Here is a 19,514-nt window from a genome sequence, read left to right as displayed (position 1 = left end):
TGAGGTTAGATATCTTTTTCTCTCTACAATTCTAAGGCCTTCCAAAATACTCGAACTTGCACACAAGTTCATGCATCTCAGGGTTGTTAGATATGGCTCTTAGGGCCAGAGTCAATCAGAATGGGAGGTCTCCAGAGCACTGCTGAAAAAGTAGGTGGTAACATGGCAAGAATGCCTAGATGACTATTAATATATTGGAGCTTGACAGAACCTTTCTTTCTTTCTTTCTTTCTTTCTTTCTTTCTTTCTTTCTTTCTTTCTTTCTTTCTTTCTTTCTTTCTTTCTTTCTTTCTTTCTTTCTTCCTTCCTTCCTTCCTTCCTTCCTTCCTTCCTTCCTTCCTTCCTTCCTTCCTTCCTTCCTTCTTTCTCTTTCCTTCCTTTCTTCCTTCCCTCCCCCCTCCCTCCTTATGACTTTCTACCTTTTACAGCAAACCTTATAGCTTGTTACAATTTTTTTTATAAACCAGGGGTGTCAAACTCAGGCCTGCAGGCTGGATCTAGCCTGCTGGGTGCTTAAATCTGAAACAGCGAAGGACTGGCCCATGGTGCCTCTGCCAGTGAAAACAGAGTTTGGGAGGACCATGTGTGGGTCTCCTGGGCTCCATTTTTACTGGCAGAGGGCTGCAGGAGGCCGTCGCAACTGAAAACGGAGGCTTGATGAGTGATGTCAAGCTGGCCACACTCCCTGCCCCCCCCAGCCCCCCCAGGTCAAACACAACTCTAATGCGGCCCTCAATGAAATTGTATTTGACATCTCTTATAAATTATTGTATCAGCTTTTCTGGAGAAAAGCACTATTCAATTCCACATCAAATAGTGTTTTTCCCTAAGTAAATGCATTTCACATTAGAAAGCAAACTTTGTTACAATTCATTTTTTTTACATTTATTTTAAAATTCGAAATACATTGATTTAAGATTTGTTTTGCTGCTTTGCTTTAAAATATTTGAAATATAGAAGCAGTTTTAAATATTCATTGCCACTAGTGTTGTGAAGAGTATAAAATATGCACTTTACAGTGCATATCACAAATAGCCCCCTATAATATGTTGCAAGTGTGTTCTGTAAGACTTCACATAGTTCTATTTACCTGCCACGTTGTCAGGTGTCTGGATTTATGTAGTGCCATGCATAATGTTAGCTGCTTGTGAGGAGGACCATTTTTTCATATGGCAGGTCAGCTTTTGATCTACCCAAGATAATTTTTGCAGGTGTGAGATATTTTTCTTGCTTTTTTATTCTGTATTTTTGTCTATAGTTTGACTGGTTTTTCCACTTTTATAATTTGGATAATAAATTGAAATTCTGTATAAGTAGTAATTACCAGTTAGCTAGAATATTTTAGTTAGGGTTTCTAAGGGGCAAACAACAAAGTTTCCTCAGTTAAAAGAGAAATGTCTTATTTTAATAAGAGATAGCATTGCAGAAGTTTCAAGCAGACTTTTCAAAAGAGAGCCATTCATCATTTAAAAAATATTTCCATATGTCTAGCGGTGCGGCTGTTATATATAACCTCTTTTTTGACAGGTGGAAATATTTAAAAAATATTTTATGAAATAATATTAGCATTTTAATATTATTTTATTGGCATAAACTGCTTCAGTTTTCCCCTTGCATTTATCTTGACATCTGGTCCTCAGAAAGAGGTAGTACATGAGAGAGGCCATCTGGCTTAGTGATTTATGTGATTCTGTTACATAAACTCAAACAGTTAGTGGAATGGATGATAATTTTGTGAACATGGGCAAGCTGGATATATTAGAATGAATTCACTTGTACAGAGTTCCACTTAATATTCCTGTTTCCTTGCTTTTTCCCAATATGTTTGCTGCTTTTGTTGTTGTGGATATGCCATTTAATTAGAATCAGATCTTATGGAGAATTAGGGAAGCAATCTCTCTTTCTGGGCATCTAGATACTTGGAAGTATACCTATAGAGAGGGGAATAGTAATTTAATGGTTTTCATATTGAAAAGCTCCATGCTCAGCCTCTAGCACAAACTCGATTTCATTGAGGGCCGCATAAGGGTTGTGTTTGACCTCAGGGTAAGCATGGCCAGATAGACATCATTCATGTTGGGGGTGTCTGTGGTGGCCCAAGCGCTCTGCTAGTGAAAATGGAACTTGGGAGGGTTATGCATGGCCCTACCAAGCTCCATTTTCGCTAGCAGAGGCCCCGCAGGCCGATTTTTCACTGTCTCCAGGGTGGCCCTGGGCGCCAGATCTAAGCACCCAGCAGGCCATATCCGACTCGCAGGCCTTGAGTTTGAAACCCCTGCTCTAGTATCTCCAATTAAACAGATCAGAAATCAAGTAATGGACAAGATATTTACAAAAGTTTTGGACAGCTGTTGCCAAGCAAAGTGGACTGTGATCCTGACAAAAAAGAATATTAGTAATGTACGGATGATCTTTGGGATCCTTGGAACTCTCTGAGCTTGGCTATTTTCTTGCAAATGTTTCATTACCAAACTAGGTAACGAATCAGTGCTAGAAGAGAGAAGAGTTTGTTTTCTTTTTATATACTAGTGCCCTGTCAGTATTGGTGGGAGTGGTCTTGGTGGTTCCTTGATTAGGCTGTTGTTTACTGTTGCCCTGCTTGTTTGAGTTGGTATTTCTTTGATTGGGGCATGGTTTCCTTCTAAATTGTTGGCCTTGTATTGATCTTGATGTAAATCAGACTGTTGATGGCTGATTTGTCTGTGTACCGGTTTCCAGGAACTCTATAGTGGTTTTGGACTTGGCTTGTTCTAGGATGCTAACAGTTTCCCATGTTGTTCATAGAGATAAACAACATCTACATACCCTTCAAAAGAGACAATCAAAGAGTCAAAAAGGGAATAAAAAGACAAAAACCTCTTCACCACTAGACAAATGGTCTGGTCTGTCGAAAGGTTCTTATGATTCTTCTATCACCATGCTTGATAATGCATCTTACTGTGTGAAATGAGGTCATATGCTTATTCCATGTATGTATGTGTGTGTGTGTGTGTGTGTGTGTATGTATGTATGTATGTGTATGTATGTATGTATGTATGTGTATATATATGTATGTATGTATATATACATACATACATACATACATACATACATACATACATATATATATATATATATATATATATATATATATATATATATATATATATATAGTCACAACCCCTGGTAAGCCCCAATTATGGGAGGAAGCTGACTGCTTCCATCATCTGTCAATCAGCTCGTCACAAGAGTCCATCACGATAGAAACCCAATATTTTTACTGTTGCCTTTGTTATATTTGTGTTTTTTTTTAAATTTGTGCTGATAAATAAATAAAGGGAGACTAGTATAGATCTATTTCAAGCTATTTAGCTCTCATCAGCTAGCCATACCCTTACTGGGATTCGAACCTGTGCTGAATTATATATATATATATATATATATATATATATATATATATATATATATATATATGTGTGTGTGTGTGTGTGTGTGTGTGTGTGTGTGTGTGTGTGTGTGTGTGTGTGTGTGTGTGTGTATGTGTATGTGTATGTGTATGTGTATGTGTATATGTATGTATGTATGTTATATTTGTGCTGATAAATAATATATATATATATTTAAAGTCACAACCCCTGGTATGCCCAAATATCCCTTTATTTATTTATCAGCATAAATATAACATTATATATATATATATATATATATATATATATATATATATATATATATATATATATATATATATATATATATATATATATATATATATATATATATATATATGTGTTTTTATTTGTGCTGATAAATAAATAAAGGAAGACTAGTATAGATCTATTTCAAGCTATTTAGCTCTCATCAGCTAGCCATATCCTTACTGGGATTCGAACCTGTGCTCTATTGCTTCCCAGGCAGGGAGTTAACCATTTGAGCTACAGAGAACGACTCCTTTTATCAGCCAGCCAGGGTGGGAGGTATATACTTAAAGTCACAACCCCTGGTATGCCCAAGTGGGTATACCAGGGGTTGTGACTTTAAGTATATACCTCCCACCCTGGCTGGCTGATAAAAGGAGTCGTTCTCTGTAGCTCAAATGGTTAACTCCCTGCCTGGGAAGCAATAGAGCACAGGTTCGAATCCCAGTAAGGATATGGCTAGCTGATGAGAGCTAAATAGCTTGAAATAGATCTATACTAGTCTTCCTTTATTTATTTATCAGCACAAATAAAAACACAAATATAACAAAGGCAACAGTAAAAATATTGGGTTTCTGTCTGGATGGACTCTTGTGACGAGCCTAATGACAGAGAGTGGAAGTGTGACCTTCCTCCCACACTTGGGCATACCAGGGGTTGTGACTTTAAATATATATATATATATATATATATATATATATATATATATATATATATATATATATATATATATATATATATATATATATATATATATATATATATATATATATATATATATCTGTCATGCATCTGAAATATAACGTCTATGAACTTGTATATTTATTGCATGCCTTCAGAGTATTTTTCTTTCTCCTTAATCCATATTTCTTTTTATCCAAATGCTGCTTGCTTTTTTTGTCACCATTCATGAATATTAAGAATAAGAAAAAGGTCTCAGATGTGAAAGATGGTTGACCTGATGGCTTGAAAGACTGTTATTAAGGTGCTTGTCCTACCAAAGGGACAATATTCCACTGAATGAGAATAGCCTTTTTCTTTAATATCTTGGGGATGAAATACTTTTAATTCTTTGCTAGACTTTCAGAAAGCAGGTTCATCCCTAACATTTTCTTGCCTCAAGGTAAGGCTTTGGGAGATGTCTTCCATTGATCAGTTGATCTGTTGGTTTTGGATCCTGATTATCTCTGCAATCGATTTTGTTGATACTCAACCTGTTCTGGGACTTGATCCTATTGGATTTCCCATCTACATGTTATTTGACTGTTCTGAATGTGGATGACTTCTGGCCTAAAATTCTGTACAGTCCTTTTGCTGACTTCACTTGAAGTCAGCAAAAGGCTTCACTAGAAGTAGTTTTAGTGATAGTAATATGATCTGGAACATGCTGGATGAGGAATTCTAAAAACTGAATCCATAAAACTTAAAGTTGCCAAGGTTGTGAAACACTTGTCCAGAAGAAGGCTGTCTGTGTATTTTTATGTTTACATTTGCTCTCAACCTTGCATATAAGTTGAGATGTCTCCTCCAGTACAGCAAAATAGAAGCCTCAGATTTCATCTACACAGGTCTGTTTATCAACTAAACAACACATCTGTGAACCTATCTCTGACAGAGTCTGCTATGTAATGCTGAGGGACTCTTTGAAACAGATTTCAACAGACTGCATGAGGCTGTAGGGAAAAGGAGGAGGTAAAAGCTGTTATGTAAGCAGAAATATGCTTATGCAACCACAGGTATCACTTTGTATGGTATTTTGAATGCTGTTTCTTTTGGTATACCTTTAATTTTTCATCATTTGCAAATGGAAAATTTATTGCATTGTTCCCCAGGCACTGTGATATTTACTTAGAACATTTTTCATATTGGAACAAAAGAAAACTGTCTTACTATACAGTATGCTTCATCTCACTCAGAGCTGTCTATTGTGACAAGTCTCCATGATCTTAGGAGAAATCTTTTCTAATTCTGGGACTTTATTTTCTTTGGAAATGGATTTTTGGGCTATCACCTGGTGTTAAAAGGATATAGGAAATTGCTTTCTATTACTGAGAATCTTTTCCATGCCAGTACTGTTTTTAGAATTTGTATTTTAACTAAAGAATGGCAATATGACTTTTCTCTGACCCTGCAATTTCATTTCTGCATCATGCTGGGTGAATTACGTGCAGGAACTTGTGCTATGGTCTTAGCAGGAAAGTACTTGCTACTGCTTTCTGTGGCGTAGCCAAATAAAGGAAGCAGCCGGGATCATTTGTTTTTAAAACTTTCAGTGGAGGTTCAGACAAGATGAACTAATAGTGCAGCTATTCTGCTAGGAAGTGTAAAGTCTGTTGATAGAAGATTTTTGAAATGTGTGCCAGTGAGATTTTAATTGTGCTTGTCCTTTTGCCTTTCTTCTTGGGATTAAGGATAGTGAGTAGTCCCTTTCTCATTTATCCTCATGCAGCATTTTTTAAAAATAAAAATGCCTTGGAAGTTAGGGCTAACTCTGTTAGTAAAATCATGGTCAGTGGCCAGGATCCTCCACCATTTTAAGGAAGATTAGTAATTGTGGATAAAGTTTATAGATGTTCAGGTTGGATTGCATCCTGGGCTTAACTTTTTATTTATAAGTTGTTTGCTTCCTGGCTCCTGCTCTATAAACAGGCTGCTGAAGGAAACAGCAATACATGATAGTCCTATAAATGATCTAGCAGTGAGGACAGTTTAAAGTAACCAAGTGACATAGGGAGCAGCAAGTTAATTTCATTTTTCATTTTCATTCATTTTATTTGTCTTGTATGCCGCCCACTCCCAGAGGACTCCGGGCGGCTCACAACAGACAAGGGAAAGGGGATAAATAGACAAGACAACACTTTAAAAAAAAGATGCAACATTCACAATTTCCGTGGGGCTGGGTGTTTCACCAGCCCCCCGGCCTGCTGGAGCAGCCAGGACTTGGTGGCTTTGCGGAAAGCCAGGAGGGTAGTAAGGGTCCGGATCTCCACAGGGAGGTCATTCCAGAGGGCTGGAGCTGCAACAGAGAAGGCTCTCCCCCGGGGAGTCACCAGCCGACATTGGCTGGCAGATGGAACCCGGAGGAGACCTAACTTGTGAGATCTTATCGGTCTGAGGGAGGTAATCGGCAGGAGGCGGTCTCTCAGGTACCCAGGTCCGATGCCATGTAGGGCTTTAAGCCAGGGCCCTCACTCATTGCCCTGATCTGGGCCACCCAACCTCTAGCAACTACTACTAAATGGGGAAAAAGTTTCATGATAGAAAAAGGATGAAGTACTGATCAAAAATCTACCTTTCTTCCATTTTCCATGGAATAGTGAGATATACAATGGAAAGTCAAATTGATTTCCCAGTGACTACATGGACAGAGTCATGCAGTTTACTTGGCACGCTCTTTGCTTTCTTCTAGGGTGGTTTTTATAGTCTGGCAGTTCAAAGGCAGCCTTTTCCTTGTTGGTCTCTCATTTCTCACTGCTTAGCTTCCAAAACCAGACAAAAGTCAGAAAGAAGCTGCTACTTAACTGTTCTTACAAGTAATATATTACAATTTATTTGCTTGTTCTTTGTGGCTTAAATGGTGTGTGTGTGTGTGTGTGTGTGTGTAAGTTTATCTACTAAAGGCCAACATTCTTGTTTTGGATGTTTAGCATGTTTTCCAAATTTGGTCTTTCCAAATTTTTTATAGATAGAGAAGTTTTATAGGCTTCACAAGTATTAATTCAAATGTCTTGAACTTTTTTCTGTTTCTAGGCTTGATTAAAATCAAGGAGTTGTTTGGATATTGCCACTGATTCTAAGCAGCATTCAATATTTGGAAGAGGAGTTTTTTTTTTTTTACTAGTTTCACCAGTTATTTGACAATATGTGGCTAAAACCATAATTGGGTGTCATATTATTTTCCATGTGCAATGTTTGTTTTAGAAGGGAAATTGTATTGAAAATGTCAGTGACAAGGGAGGGAACGATTAGGGAAATTGTTTTGAATAATGGAAGATTTGAACAATGGAAGATATTTGGCTTTATTTTTTCCCTTCTAACAACCTTTGTATAAGAGCTGTAACAGTGCAAGGCTAATATTTCCTACTTTTCTATATTCATATTTATTCTATCTATTGGTGTAACCATGCCATTGCATCTGCAACAGAATAGTAATACTAAATTTTATAAACATTTTCAACATCCAGTTTATTAGTGTGTTAATTTGCTTATTGTATGTTCATGTCATAATTTTGCTGCTTCATGGATGGGTCATCAGGAGAAGAAAGGAAACTAACTGCACCTCAGACGTTCTATTTATTTGAATTCTAAAATATTAGTAGGTGTTGGGGATACAAATTCTAGTATGCTTGAAAAGCTAAATCTTTTCTTTTTTATTTTAGGAAGAGGTATGAATTGGGGAAAAGCATTAATATTTGAAAGGATTTAGTTTTGTTTTTGTGTTGATTCCATCAGTAAGCATTCTTTCTTGTGAATAAGGTGTAGCCCTTTAAAATTAAATCAGAGCCTGTGAATTGGCTTGCAGACAAATCAGACCATGAAAGGGAGAAAAAAAAGATGAATTGAACAGGAGCCACTGAATCCAAAACTTTTGAATTATTATCAGCATTGAAACATGTTTTATATTATTTCAAAACTATATTGTTTCTTAATAGACAATTAAAGAGTGTGGTTAAGAGATATGAACACAAAATAAAGTCCCAAGAACTTTAAAAAATGGGAATGCCTTATATTAACAAATCATAATTAAATAAACAATATTATGTTTCTTGTACTTGAGAATAATTCAGATATTTTTAATGTTATTTGGAGACTTAGAGATTATTTTAAAAGGATTTCATTATGTTTAGAAGTATAAAATAATGGAAGGGACATAATGAAATTGATTTCCTCAATTACTGCTTTGTTTTGGCTATCATAATTTGTCGGTATGGTTTTGGAACCAATAATATGGTTTAATGTTTTTCTCAATTACATTCCAAAATGTGTAATTTATTATTATATTATATGGATTTATTTACAATGGGCTACAGCAAAAAATAATACTCTTTATGAAGGAAGGACAGCATCACCCTGGTTTTATGTTCTTGGATTGGTAATATATATTCATTTTCTGCTCATGAGAATTGTTTTTCTATTGACTTAGTAGAAATGCTGATTATTGAGGTCAAAGTTTAATTTTGCCTTTAAAAGCTGACTGTTAAATAAGTGTTCTAATATGTTGTTCCTTTCCATAATACACACATGCACACACACACACATATATAAAGTATACAAATGTTTTAAAAATGTACATTTAAAATGTATATATCTATGCCATAAGAAAATGTTATTGATTTTTGCACTTTTTGATGTTATTTAGTTTATGTCTAAAAGCCCAGAGAGCGCCAAGCTGTCCATAGTTCAACACTGAGCTACCTGTATTTTATTGGTGCAGATTTATTTAAAACATTTGCATAGTGATCCATTTTAAAGCAAACTTGGGGGTGGCTTACAATGAAGAGTAAAACAATACACAGTAAAAGCAAGAAACAATAAATCAAACAAACAGAAAACCAGAAAAACCTGGCACGGGAGCCATACTTCTTTGATACAACCCAGACATTCCCTTCCCACTCTGACCTCACCTTATCCCAACAATAAGGAGTATGATCATATTAATGCTGAATCAGATTTGTGGATATAATTGCTTTTCTACAAAATTCACAAATATTGTCTTTAAAAATCCAACGCAAATATCCTTGTTTGCAGGTTTAGGAAGAAGTAAACTTTAACCTTAGTAGTTCATTTGCATTGATATTGGACTAAGATAAGCTGCAGTTTTCTGTGGTGTATGTGTATGCAATGGCTTATGAATGTATGCATTTACAACATAGGTTTTATTGGGATGAAAATGTATAGTATTGTAATTACTAAAAGAATATTAAGCTAGCATTGCAAAGCAATTAAATCCAATGGAATGAATGTATGAATGAATGAAGAAATAAATGTTATCCCCACTAGCGCAGTCAGATTTTCTGAAAACGTGGGAACCAGAGTCACCTTGTAGGTGGGATAGACAGTATCAAAATTTAATAAATAACACAAATCATCTATAAATAGAAAGTAGTGGAACACTTGACATGGTGTTGGAGTGGTAGAATGTAAATTTTTAAAGGCAATAATGCCATGGAAATAAATCACATTTAATGAATGAAAGTCTTAATCCAAAGTATTGAAGAGAAATCCATTTTGGGAAAAACCAGTAGTGACAGAAATAGTTCATATAGATTCACAACCTCTAGTGTAGTATCTCTAGACATCTTTGTTCCCACAGATAACCTGCTTGTGGCTAGCCTGGCTTCATGTTTGATCAGAATGCAATTGGATGCATATTGGTACAACTCTTCTGTTGTACCAATATGCAATAGGCAAAAGGGATTACAACATTTAAGGTTAAAGGCTAGAGCAATTTTTAAAATACATACTTCTTCATTAGAAAAAAGTGGATAATAGAAAACTAGCAAAACTGGCAAAGCAGGATGATTTAAGCCAGAATCATAACTGCCTAGTCGACTGTGGATTTTTTTTAATGAATGTGTGTGTATATTTTATTTAGGTTATTTTATGTAAAGAAACATCCAGAAATATCAGTTATAGAATAAGTAATACCTGGTTCAGCTGTAGTGACTGTGAGAAGGATCTTGGAGTCTTAGTGGATAATCCCTTAAAATGAACCTGCAGTGTGCTGCAGCTGCCCAAAAAGCCAACTTAGTCCTAGGTTGCATTAACAGAGGGATACAATCAATAACACATGAAGTGTTAGTAACACTGCAGACCATAATTGGAATATTGCATCCAGTTTTGGTTGTCACAGAATAAAAAGATGTTGAGACTCTAGAAAGAGCAGAGAAATTTCCTGAAGTTAGAAAAATTAATCAGTGGAATGACTTATCTCCAGAAGTTGTGGATGCTCCAACACTGGAGATTTTAAAGAAGAAATTGGACAACCGTTTGTCAAGTATAGGGTTTCCTGCTTGAGCAGGGGTTGGATTAGAAGACCACCTTTCCAACCCTGTAGTTCTATAATCATCTCTTCGTGTTACCATAAAAAAATACAGTTCATTTGAAATCCCTGGGATTTTACCACTTGTCCTGCTGTTTGTTTAAGAGCCAAGGTGGCGCAGTGTGTTAAATGCAGCACTGCAGGCTACTGCTAGATCAGCAGGTCAGCGGTTCAAATCTCACCGGCTCAGGGTTGACTCAGCCTTCCATCCTTCCGAGGTGGGTAAAATGAGGACCCAGATTGTTGGGGGCAATATGCTGACTCTCTGTAAACCGCTTAGAGAGGCCTGAAAGGCCTATGAAGCGGTATATAAGTCCACTGCTATTGCTATATTGCTATTGCTATTGCTATTTGTATAGTACCAGGAATAAAGATTATTTTCTTTGTTATTTTTTCAGGGAATTAAGGATAGCAATTCATGTTTTTCATCCACTATTTTTTTACACTTAACAATGAGGCACAAAAGAAATCAATGCAGGAGACAAGACAAATATAGCTTTATCCAAAATGACATTATCCACAGTAGTTTGCATAGTAACTATGACTAAAGTGGGGTTTTGAGCTACAGTTTTTCTGTTTCTATACCTTAAACCATGGCTAGGCAACAGCAGCCTTCAAAGCTGATCCTGTAAGTTTTGTCAGGAGGAATAGTAGGTTAAAAGACTTTCCCCAGTGACTGAATCTGTATGCATGAGAAGAGTCATGTGAGAAATGTAAGATGTGGCTAAGCCAGAATTGGCCAAATTATATTATAGTTACTATAGTATTTAAATTAAAAGAAACCAAGAAAGGGGAAAGTAAAGTCTCTTTCTTAGGCTGTTGAGATCCCTTTAAGGGCTCCAAAGAGATCTTTGCAACCTTTTTCCTTCCCCCCCCCCACTTTAAAGGTTGTCTATTCCTAGCCAAACTGTCATATCATTCTCACAAAATTATAACATATGAAGGCAGAATGTTTGCCTTGGGCTAGGAGAGACACGTGGAGCTATTGTTTCTTGTAACTGTTCTCTGGAGCAGACTGCATCAAAATAAATTGCAGCCTTTGTGCTGGATCACAGTCAAATTTGCAACAGGACAGTACGCAGAAAAGATTTGACTGCCTTTTCCCCAGCATATTGCTGGCAGCTATTATTTTGCTAGAGGCAAATGTTATGTAGAGACTGTATTTTTCTTTTGAAGAGCTTTATAAATGCATGCTTAAGTATCGATTTTTTTTTAAAAAAAACCCTGATTATGAACACATTTTATCTTGGAAATGAGACTGTTTGCCATCTTTGGAAAATTAAGTGGTCTAAAAGTTTGAAGATACCTTTATTTTAGTAGAAATATATATTTGGTTGTCAATCAAAACATATAGTCCCCACAGTTGGTTTTGTTGAGAAAATTAATCAAGTCCCTGGCCCTATAACACAGTAAAGTTTTGAACTGTAACATTTAATAGATATTTAAATTCAGCTACACTTTCAGTAAATTAGTTTGAGTCTTCAAACTAGGGATGCTTTCTTTGGGAGATTCAGATATAGATATCAGTGTCTGTGCTCGTGTACATTGGGATAAGTAAATAGCTTCCTAATGCTCCTATAAAGAAGTCTTTCTGCTTATGGAGCTATTACAGTGTAGAGAAGTATAGAGATGGCCTTGCAGAAGGTATTCAGCAGCCATTGGGTAAATACCAGTATAACCCTGAAGTGTGTGTTTGTGTGTGTGTTAGAAATGCAAGATTGCCCTGCCTTGATTCTCTTCCGTGTAAAAGAGGGGAGAGAAAATTTTGTTAGGCTCTTAAGATTCCGTAATTGTACCTTGCAACAATAAAATAGAGTTGCAATATCCTTGTGGAGTCCATTTTCTGATTTTGCTTACCCCTGTGCACAGAATAGCTTGCTGAAGCACTGTTACAACATCAGCAACAATTTCATATTTTCAGATAACAAACCTGCACAACTTGATTGTACAGTTAATGCAGCAGTTGGGACAAGACTTGCCTTAGCCAGGAGCAGTTTAAAAAGCTACTGCCTTGCCAGTATATCTTTTCTCTCATGGAATTTTACTGGAGAAGTTTGGAGGAGCCCAATATTAATTTCTAACCTTTATAGTTTAGTGTGTAAATTGTTCACTTCAGGTGTGCTTGCAAAATTTCCTACAGATAGCTCTTGGTGAGATTTAATTTTGAGTCTGCTGAAAGAAGAGGCAATCAAATATGCTGTGCCCCTCATTGAGCACATGACATTGTTGGACAATAATTACAGAAACTCATGCAAAGAATTAGACTTGAGAGGTCTAATTAATCATTCTTGATCAGAATGAAAAAGGGATATGAATATTTAGCTGTCTTTGATACCAGGTAGGGCAAATTTGAATAATAGTGTGCTGTTAAAATTATCTAATTGTAGTGAGGTCATCTCTACATTAAAATATTTCCTGATATTTTTTGGGAGGGGAGTTAATTTGTAGAATTATATGTAGATTACATGCTGATTTTTTTGAATCCATCTTTCCATTAAACTGACTCCTTTGAAAACAATCTTAGAATAAGTCTGCAGACAAAAACTTTTTGCCAAGATGGAGAAGTGCATGTTTGGCCTTCTCCAACTGGATTATATGGATTACTGGTTCTCTACCAAATGTGTACAAATGGATCCTAGAAAAGTTCAATCTCTGCTTTTAGGACAAACACTTAAAAAATAAGTAATGGCCTGCATTTTCCAGGCTTTGCAAATTGTTACAGAAAGCAAACCTTAATTTTGCAAAGCGCTCAAAATCTATGTCACAACACCTAAAGAAAGGAATACTTGAAATATGTTTGTTTAAGTGCAAGCAACATTTCAAGATTTGAAAATTACACCACTATTAGTTCTTGAAAGTGACAATTCTGAGAATAGGTTATGATCAAACATAGCGCTTAAGCAATGTGTTCTGACAGTGAGAACAATTAATCAATGAAATAACTTGCCTCCCAGAGTTGTGGGTGTTCCATTATTGGAAGTTTTCATAAATGGACTGGTTAACCATTTGACAGGGATGGTGTAAGGTCTCCAGCCTTAAGGAGAGGGTTGGAGTAGAAGATCTCTGAGGTTCCTTCCAACCCAACTAGAACCAACATTTCCCCAAGTAATCATGTTTCTTTTTTAGGCTAACAAGATTTATGTTATGTATAACATAAATGTCAGACCAGTAGGATTCTCCTTTCCTTGAATGTGAATAAATTGTTACACTGTCTGTAAAATTAGACATTCTCTGATGAATTAATGCCCTAACTGCAATTTTGTGTTGTCTGGTTTTGTTTGAAACTGAAAATGATTCTTCATTTGTAGACTTCTTGTCAGTGATTGTAGTAAGGATTAACAATACATAAAGTTAAGAGGTATATTTACTGCTCCTTTTCCTGTTTACTATGTTTAAAAAAATCTTGCAAGCTTGTGCTGGTTACGCTATAATTCTTTTTTTTTTATTTTGTTAAATGGGCATGAATGGGCTTGAGGAAGGAAAATTAATTTTTGTTATAAGTGGAGATTAACTGTTTTTCCCCCCTCCTGAACTATAATGACCTTGTAGAGAGAAAATTGTTTTTCGAATTTTGTGTTTATTTTTAAGCTATGTTTTTGTTCTGAAGAGAACAGAATCTGCTTAGTGGACTGTAGAACTGTAGTGGTGGAATTGAGTTTATATAAAAACAGACAATAGGCAATCTCAAAGCTCCTCTTTCACAAACTCTCTGAGTCTGCAAACGCTGTCTCTGTCTCCCGCCTTGGTGTTTTAAGTATACACTTTGCTGGTTCTACATTTAATGGCCTTCTCCAACCTACTGCTCTCCAGATGCTTTGGATGACCTCTTAAGGACTTTGTATTTGAAAAGGCTTTGTCTAATCATATAAAGTGATATAGGGTGACCCTTGATATTATTTCTACTGCTTTACAATATAAAAAGTCTACACATCCCTGTTAAACTTCAACAAAGTATCAGTTTAAGGGTGTGTACCTTTATGCCATATGTTATGCAACCATGTTATTTTAAGTTTTTTATTATTTTCCCCGCCCCAAAATACTTCAGTTTTGTTTTTCAAATGAATTCTGCAGCTTTTATGTTGTATTAAAGGTGGAAAAGAATTGGAAATAATTTATCTTGGTCTGATTTTTTTTTAAATCTCAAAAACTTGGGATTTTAATGGGAATGTGTAGACTTTCTATATAACTTTGTGTTCTGGACCTGAGCGAAATCTAGCAAAAAACAATGGAATTAGTTCTGTGGTAGAATTGCTCTGCCTTTACTAGTTATCATAGTGCTTCTGTTGTGTAATTGTTGGATTCTGTCTTGGCTATGTTTCATTTTTTGAAGAGTTTGGTGCCAGATTTTGGTTGGTACCAGGGTTTCTGATGTTTATTAATGTATCTTGTAGCCCAGAAAATAATGATGTTCTGTGCAAAGTAAATATACTCAGGTAAAATCCCTTTTTTATCTGTTGTATGAAGACTCAGAAGTTACATAAGCGGAAAAGGTTAATGTAACATTCTTTCCTCAACTACTGGATTTCTCAGTTATAGAACATCTTTTTGGTTTTATTGTTTTCCACAATGGGTAGAAGATATTGAATCACACAAATGTAAATAGCTAGAGTGGTGAGTAGTTGTGGTAAGGAATTAAATTGATTAGGCAGAAACAAGAGCTTTCCAATCTAGAGAAAACAGTTACGTCAAAATAGATCAGAAGTCCCTCAAGAGCAGCAAGAAAAATATCTGTTGACACAAAATGGCAGGAGGAAAGGGTCTCTAGAATGTAAACTTCAGAATGCTTTACCCAGAATGCTTTAAGAGAGGGCTGTAAAGCTTTGTGAAGTGGTATATAAGTCTTAAGTGCTATTGCTAGTGCTATTACTATATAACCAAACCAATAATTGTAAAGTAGCTTTCCTGATTTTTGATACCAGCTTTTGGCTACATACCGGTACTTTTAAATAAAAGCCAGTATAAAAGATTAACTAAATGCAGTTTAAACATTTTTGGAATATTAGAATCTTGTTTAAGATATCCCAGTAAACATTTAGATGTATAGAGTGGATGAAAAGTGGTAGGTGGAAATGTTGCATGCAGAGCTCTGCTTGCCTACATGCTTTTCAAGAATAATAGACCTGAAACATTGCCTGAAGCTGAGCAGTAATCTGCCTTGAGCTCTGAAGCGCTCTTCAGTATGCTTCATTCAACAACTTTTATTTTTTGACAGCTTAATTCTGTAGCTCTTAAACTGGAGCTTATCTTGTAAATAAAGAAACCATATTGCAGATCATCTTTTCAAACTAGGGCCCAGAATAAAATAAATTTAGCAATGAGTGCGTGATTTCTCACTAAAGGTATTATTCAGTACTAGCTCTCCTGTCCCCACCCTACTTCCTATTCTTAAAAAAATATTTTTTTCTTTAATCTCCTTATTTTTTTTATTAAAAAAAGTCTTCTCATTTTCCTGTGTTTGTAGAGTTTCTGGTCCTTTTTCAACAATGTAGTTTATTGACTTCTGGGGGCGGAGCCTGTCGCCGAAGGAGCTCAACGGAGCTCCTCTCAGAGTTCTGGTCTGTATATCTAATTAAGATCAATAGATATCACCCCTTTTTGCCAGAAAGGGGCAGGCAGAAGCTCAGATGCTAGGATTTATTCGTAGTTCACAGCCCTTTTTCTTTTTTTTGGGGCTGCGAACGGAGAAAAGATCCAGCGTAACTGAGCTCTTATCTCCAGCCAGTTCTTCTCAGCTGCTTTTTTTTTTGCAGCCCTAGACAGGTGATCCCCCCCCCCTCAGGACAATGATAAGCTGCTTAAAGCTACTTAAGACTAACACGAGCGGGTTCTACTCCTGAGATGTTCCTTTTTTTATAACTATCTTAAACACCAGCCTCGTTTTCCTTTGAGGCTTCTTTGTTCAATCGTGCTACAAAATGGCGTTTTTACTGTGTTGGTGATTAATAGATGACGTAAATAACTGGCTCTATCTTCCCGGAGACTGCTCCTCATTAACAAGCAAAATCTACAAATAACTTATTGAGAACTGAGCAGGTGAAGATACTGTTTATCTGTTTATTCTCAGCTTTTATCTATAATGGCTCCCAGGTCTAAGCAGGCAAAACGCTCCCCTTCACATGCGCTTAAAGAACTTGTTATAAAATCGCTGCTCTTGCCTCCCACACCCCCTACTGGAGATTCCGTAACACAGGAGCTTCTTTTTCAAATACTCAATGATTTTAAACAAGAAATCAAAGAATTTGTGCTGGATTTATGCGACAAAATACAGACCAAGATTGCCCAAATAAAGATGGATATGTTTGAAGCTATGTCTACTTTGACAGATTATACTGAAGAAATGGAGACTAAACTGGAAACTTTGGAGGAGGCTAATTTTAATTTGACTTCCAACATTCAAACATTACAACAAGAGATTAGAGATACTCAAACACAACTTATAATGACAAATTACAACAGAAAGGCGTTTGCAATAAGAGTCAGAGGACTGCCCGAAAAGAAAGGAGAGAACTTGAAACAGACGTTTGTAGAAGCTTTCAGTCAAGCGGTGGGAAGTCCGGGATTCAATTTTGATTGGAATATTCGAAAAATCTATCGCCAGAATTCGTGTGTAGCAGAACAGCGACAGCTTCCAAGAGACATAATTATATACTTTTTCACAAGAGAATCCAGAAATGCGATCATCCAAAAGTTTTACAACAACAGGCTGCGAATCGATGGGCAGGATTTGTTTGTCTTTAAAGAAATACCACTCCAGATGCTGCAAGCAAGGAGAGATTATACTTTTTTAACCAAAGAGCTTAGAAACCACCAAATACAGTATAAATGGGAAGCTCCAGTTGGAATCACAGTTACATTCGAGAATCAAAGATTTCGTCTCAATTCTGTTTCGGAAGCTCGGGACTTTTATTATAAAACTCTGAAGGCGAGACTTCCTGACTCACTCGGAAATGCGGAAAGACAAGGTGAAGGAAAGACAAGCAACAATTCACTTGGTTACAAGACGGAGGGAGTTGTTCTCCCCCTACCGGAGAGGCAGAAGAGCGGAAACTGAGGATTTAGCCATATCTTCAAAGCAGCGGGACACATGGTTATAAGGCAGAGGGTTGCCTTCTCTTTCCGGAAGGGCAGAAGAGTAAAGAATAAAGATCCAGCGATGTCTTTAAAATACTTTTTAAACTCTTGGATTGATTAAAATTTTAGGATTCCTGTTTGGTATGAAATGGTAAAGCTGTGTACCGATGAGGAACGGAAAGAAGCATCGCTTATTTTGGACAGATATTGTATGGGATCTTTATAAGACTTATTTGAATTTTAATCCAAACTGCGCATGAATTGTTTTCTGGTGTGAGGAAAGTGGAGACCAAGATTTATTTGAATTGCGGTTTGGGATGAATGGAGTCGGGAGGAGTGGGGCAGAAGGGAAGGTGGAGCGGGATATTGATGAAGGGATCTTGGGACTGAATGAAGTGGTATGGATTTTGGGCACACATTTTACGGATTTACATGCTTGAAGTATAACATAAAAAGCTCAGGATTTTAAAGTGAAGAGCGAGATCCTAATCTTATGGAATTTTGGCTTGGGAGGAATGGAGATGAGAAACGAGGGGTAGGAAGAAGAGTAGCGAAAGTATGATTAGACTGCTCTGTATCAGAAGGTAAATTGATTTTTGTATAAACTATTATCTGAATATAAGGTTAAGAAAGGCTATTTGGAGAGTCCACAGGAAGATGGGGGTAAATATCAAAGAAGCAAGGGACGAAGATAAAATATAAATGGAATGATCTATATTGTTTAAATTTTAATAATGATGGGAGGCTGAGCATAATGCAAAAAGATTTTTATTTTTTTTATTTTTTTATTTTTTTCTTTTTTTTCTTTTTCGGAGTGTTCTTTTTATTTTATTTTCATTATTATTGTTAATCTATTTGACTATAAGATATTTTAGAAGGTGAATGGTAGTGAACTGTGCCGGGTGTGGGACCTGGGAAGTCGGAGGGGATTAGGGAGGGGGGTTCATTGGGGGTGGGTGGGTGGGTGGGTGGAGATATAGTCTCAATATATAGAATAAGAAGAATACACTTGTATACTGTTGTTCCTTATCTTTTCTTTTTCTTTTTCTCTTTTTTTTCTTTTTCTTTTTTTTCCTTCTCTTTTCTTTTTAGCGCAATTTTTAGTAACTGAATAGATTAATGAATAGAGAAATGCACCAAAGTGAGAAGTAGAGGAAAAGAAGAGGGAGAAGTAAGGAGGGAGGAAGAGGGGAATGTAAGGAGGATGAGAGGGGAAGGAGGGTGAGGAAGGCGAGAAAGGAAGATAGGAGGGGAAAGGGAAGTAGGAGGGGTGATTGTTGGAGGGAGAAAGGAAAGTTGGAGGGGGAGAAGAAGGGGTGTATGGAGGATGAAAGCGACAGGTTGGGTTTATATGTTGGATGATGAGTTGTGTTTAGGTTTGTTTTATTTTTTTATATTATTATTATTGCAAATATTCAGTATATAAGTGAATGTACAAAACTGAAAATGAAAATGAATAAAACAATGTAGTTTATTCTTTCCATGACCCCAGAAAATCCTAGATAATGATTTTTTGACAATTTCCATTCTATACTGAGCTTGTCGATCAGAAAGGTCGCCAGTTTGGTGGTTCCAATCCCTAGTACAGGTCTCCTGCATGAGCAGGGGGTTGGACTAGATGACCTCCAAGATCCCTTCCAACTCTGTTACTGTTATTATTATTAAGTTGATCTTTTGTGCTATACTTTTCCTTTTATTTCCTGTGTGTTTTACTGGAAGGATATTGT

At 36.3% G+C, this 19,514-nt stretch overlaps 1 protein-coding gene across 3 annotated transcripts in view; it reads left to right on the top strand.

Moving 5' to 3' along the window:
* BRF1 (BRF1 general transcription factor IIIB subunit) overlaps positions 1–19,514 on the top strand; it is a 209,596-nt gene that overhangs the window by 41,847 nt on the left and 148,235 nt on the right. The window lies entirely within an intron of this gene.

The sequence above is a fragment of the Thamnophis sirtalis genome, unplaced genomic scaffold (genome assembly GCF_051295495.1).
Source record: "Thamnophis sirtalis isolate CommonGarterSnake01/CBP01778 unplaced genomic scaffold, rThaSir2_p1.2 scaffold_1, whole genome shotgun sequence".
Classification (NCBI taxonomy): domain Eukaryota; kingdom Metazoa; phylum Chordata; class Lepidosauria; order Squamata; family Natricidae; genus Thamnophis; species Thamnophis sirtalis.
Note: the sequence above shows the minus strand (reverse complement) of the source record. Positions and strands in the feature narration are given on the sequence as shown.